The sequence below is a fragment of the Poecilia reticulata genome, linkage group LG6 (genome assembly GCF_000633615.1).
Source record: "Poecilia reticulata strain Guanapo linkage group LG6, Guppy_female_1.0+MT, whole genome shotgun sequence".
In the NCBI taxonomy this organism is placed as follows: Eukaryota; Metazoa; Chordata; class Actinopteri; order Cyprinodontiformes; family Poeciliidae; genus Poecilia; species Poecilia reticulata.
Genome location: NC_024336.1, coordinates 3,641,831 through 3,646,069, shown reverse-complemented (window position 1 = coordinate 3,646,069; position 4,239 = coordinate 3,641,831).

Sequence of the window (4,239 nt, the reverse complement as noted above, 5' to 3'; positions counted from 1 at the left end):
GTGTCTTCCAGACAGAGACGGAAAGCATCAATGGAGAGGGGGGAGCAGCGCGACGCCACAACTACTGCTGTCATTCATATATATATATAAAAGAAGTAAAAAAATCAACTAAAAACAACAACAAAAAAAGCTTCGCCGGAAATATTTTTGGAGACCAAAGAGGGAAGGAATTTAGATCTTTAACCAGCTTCCCTCCATTCTACTCTCGCTATATATATATATGTGTGTGTGTGTGTATTTTTTCTCTCCCGTTCCCTGTCCCTCTTTTCCAGCAGTGTGCTATTGACCTGCATTGACGTCATTGCGTTATTAGGTATCCCTTAGAAACACTGACTTTCAAAAATAGTATCAAATTAATTTAGCTGGCAAGAAGAAGTGGGAGGGGGGAGGGGGGGGGGCTGTTTGTGGGTGTGGAATAGTTTTTTTTGTTTGTTTTTTTTTCTTACCCCCGGTCCTTCCACACCATTTCCAAGCTGACCGGATTGGAAACACACATGTGTTTAACTGTACAGCTCAGTGTTGAAGGAAATTCTGTGATTTTGCACATTGATATTAAAGTTGCTATTAATACAGATGGAATGTGAGCTTGATCAATTAAGATGACAACAGACAGTAAGAGGAGACGCTTTCAGTAAGTGGGTCAAAGAAATCAGAACAGGTTTGTGTTCTCAGACAGATGGACGGATTCTGCATTAACCATCTGACTCATATTTGATAGTTTGTACAAAACATTGATCTAAATGATAAATGGAATTGGACATAAATGCTAAAGCAGTAGGGTTATGTATTTCATAGCTTCATATATCAAATAAAACTTAAAATAAATTTGACTTTGTATTTTAATTCCTTGAAATTGGGCCTCTGTCTCTTTAAAAACTCCTGCTGTTTCTGAAACTCCACTTCAGTCAGTCATCATAACATGGTTCCTCTATGTTTTTACCAGCATTTCACTGAGAGGTAGCTCATGTAATGAGCTCAGCTGATGCGCAGTCCCACCAGGTGTTTGCTAACTGCTGCTGGCTAGTCTGAAGGAAACTGCAGCAAAAGTTGTACAGCTTTAGTAACTAAGGCGAAGCTAGGTCCGCCCAGAAGTTTTGCACAGCTGAATGGTTGCCACAGAGATTAACAGCATTTCTCAAACATGCAGTGAAAGAAAAGAATAGAATAGAATAGAATAGAATAGAATAGAATAGAATAGTTCTCTATGAATCCTACAATGGAGAAATTCACTTCTTACAGCAGCACAGTAGCAAGTATCTTCCCACTGAATATAAAATATCTAAAAATCAAATCAAATAACTGTATATTAATAAAGTAAATACAGATGAATTAAAATTAAAAGTAAAATTAAATAGGAACCTGAAAGACTTAAAATCAAAGTTTTACAACTGAAATGTCACAAAACTTGGGAAAAAGTTCAAGGAGTCTTAATTTTACAAGGTGCTGTTTTCAGGAAGGGAAAAAAATATATATGATAATTTTTGAATCCATGTCACACAAACTTAATCCATAGCTGCCATTTCATTAAGGATAAATGCAGGAAGCAACAATGTGTAACGTGGTCACCTGTATTTTTAATAAAGACAACATTTTAGTCTGAAACCCATTCACACAGGTGAGGTTACCTCTTTCTACGTCTATACAGTGTAGGTGTGCTTTTGTTGACAATGTATGAAAAAAAGAAGATTTTTTTATATTTTTAACAAAATGTTTACTTACAATAATTTATCAATAAACTGTTACATAATCAGGACAATAAAAACTAAATAAAAACAATAAATATTTACATCAGCAGCTTGTTAAAATTTAGTTCTCCCTGATCTGAAATGGTGCACAATACATTATTAAAGCCCCACAGTTGTAAAAAACTATTTGGCTCTGTGGAAACAAAACTCCAATCTAAGCCTAGCTTTAACGTTGCACTTCCACAGAGCCACGGCATCAATTTGAGGTCCAGCTTGCATCTTGTCACGACGAGTTAAATAAATTTCCATTTTGGCCTCTGCAATTAAATAATTTAAAATACGGGATTTAAAACTAGTGGCTCGACTGTAATGCACACCGTAGATAAAAATAGAATTGGTAAAAACCACGCCAAACAGGCTAAAAATTCTCATTAAAAAATTTAAAAACTTAGTCAATCGTACACAATCCATAAAAACATGAAAAAGAATCTCAGACAAATTGCAAAAAGGACACCCATTTAGAACCCCAGGACTGATGACCGATAAAAATGAGTTCGTAGCTATGGCGCCATGCAGTATCCTCCACTGAAGGTCACCAGTCCTTTTTTTGATTGGAGGCTTGTACAAAGTCCTCCATTGAGGCTTCTGTCCTCCGAATTTGTTGCTCCAGACACTGATGGGTCTTTTACAGAGAGCTCTCCTGTTCAGGATCTTTGTACAAAATTTATACAGTATTTTTGGACTAGTTTTACATAAGTCCATCTCCAAATCCGTACAGTTCATCAGGGGACCACTGTCTTCCTCAAAATTAGGATCCAGGACCACATCTGGGAACAGGTCATTCTGGTCAGGTTGGCACTCTTTTGTTGTATGTAGCTGCAGGAGCCGCCTCTCCTCAGCTGACAGCCGCTCCTTCACCCGCTCCAGGAAGCGCCGTACCAGTCTGGTGGACCGGATCCCAAGTAGCGAACCAACTTCCTGGACGTCAGAGAAGTCCGGTCCCGCCACCTGCACCAGATGCCTCAAGTCACCGTCCCAGACCTGGACAGTGCCTCAGAGAGTCCCGGCACGCTGCAATCGTGGACGTCCAGTCTCGCTCCACACACCAATGGTTCTTCTAAAAGCTAATGCAGAGAATTATGCGTTTTTTCTCTTTGCAATTTAAAAAGAGCGCAGGATTTAAAAACACCCTGATAAAACTGAGGCAACCTCTTTAACTTTAAAAGACTAAAATCAGTTAAAAACAGAGCAGCATCCAGCCCCAGAAAATTAACACGTCTGAGGATACAGCTGGCCACATCCCTCCACACAGGAGATCCTGTCAGGTATTTCTGAATAAACTGTAGACGAAAAGTTGCTGTTCTGCTGGCCAGGTGGACAAGGCCCTGACCCCCCTCCTCTCTTGGCAAAAACAACACAGTCTGTAGACAATGTAGACCGTTCCAAAAAAGGTTGACCATCTCTGACTGTATTTTAACTAATAAACCAGATGGTGGTTCTAAAACAGAAAGTTTGTGCCACAGCTGCGATGCCACCAGGTTGTTTAAAACCAACACTCTGCCCCTGTAGGACATCTGGGAGTGCAGCCACTTCCATTTAGACAACTTGTCTTTGATTTTTTGCTCCATGTTTTCCCAGTGTTTACTTACAATAGTTTTATCACCTAAAAACACACCAAAATACTTAAAACCATCTCTTTTCCAAATAAGACCTCGAGGGAGAACTGGGAGCCCAACAGACCACTCGCCGACAGCCAGGGCTTCACTCTTTCCCCAGTTCACCCTCGCAGCAGACAGAGCAGAGAACTTCTCTGTGATCTCGGTTAAAACATTTACATCTTGCTGATCTTTTATAAAAACAACAACATCATCAGCATAGGCAGAAAAAAACAATATTGTTACTAAAACCAGGTAAAACCAGACCAGGAACACTCAAGAGTATTTTCTGGAGGAGGGGTTCCAGGGAGAGTGCGTAGAGCATCCCCAAGAGCGCGCAGCCCTGTCGAACGCCTGTACACACCCTAAAAGGAGCACACAGGCTACCGTTGATCTTCAGCACACACTCAATGTCACTGTACAGTACCTGGATCTTGGCAATGAGACCCTCGCTGAACCCAAACCCCCTCATGGTTTTCCAGAGGAAGCCGTGTTCAACGCGGTCAAATGCCTTTTCTTGATCTAATGAAATCAAGCCAGTTTGTAAACCCAATGAACCGGAGACTTCCCTGAACAGTTCCTCATTCCCTTTGTATTCGCTGTGGAACAGAGAACGGTAAAACTCCACAGCCCTCCTTCTGATCTCACCTGGTTCACTCAGTCGCTGCCCTGTGTCTGACAGCAAGGAGTGGATCTGCTTCCTCTGCCTGTGCTTCCTCTCCAAGCTGAAGAAAAAGCTAGAGGGAGCATCCATCTCTGTGATGTTCTGAACCCGGGACCTGACCAATGTGCCTTGGACTTTATTATCCAGCAGGTTTGCTAAAGTTAGCCTTTTGGATTTGAGAGCTTCAATATGCTCTCGATTTCCTGTGGATTCACTAAGTTGTTCTAATTCCATG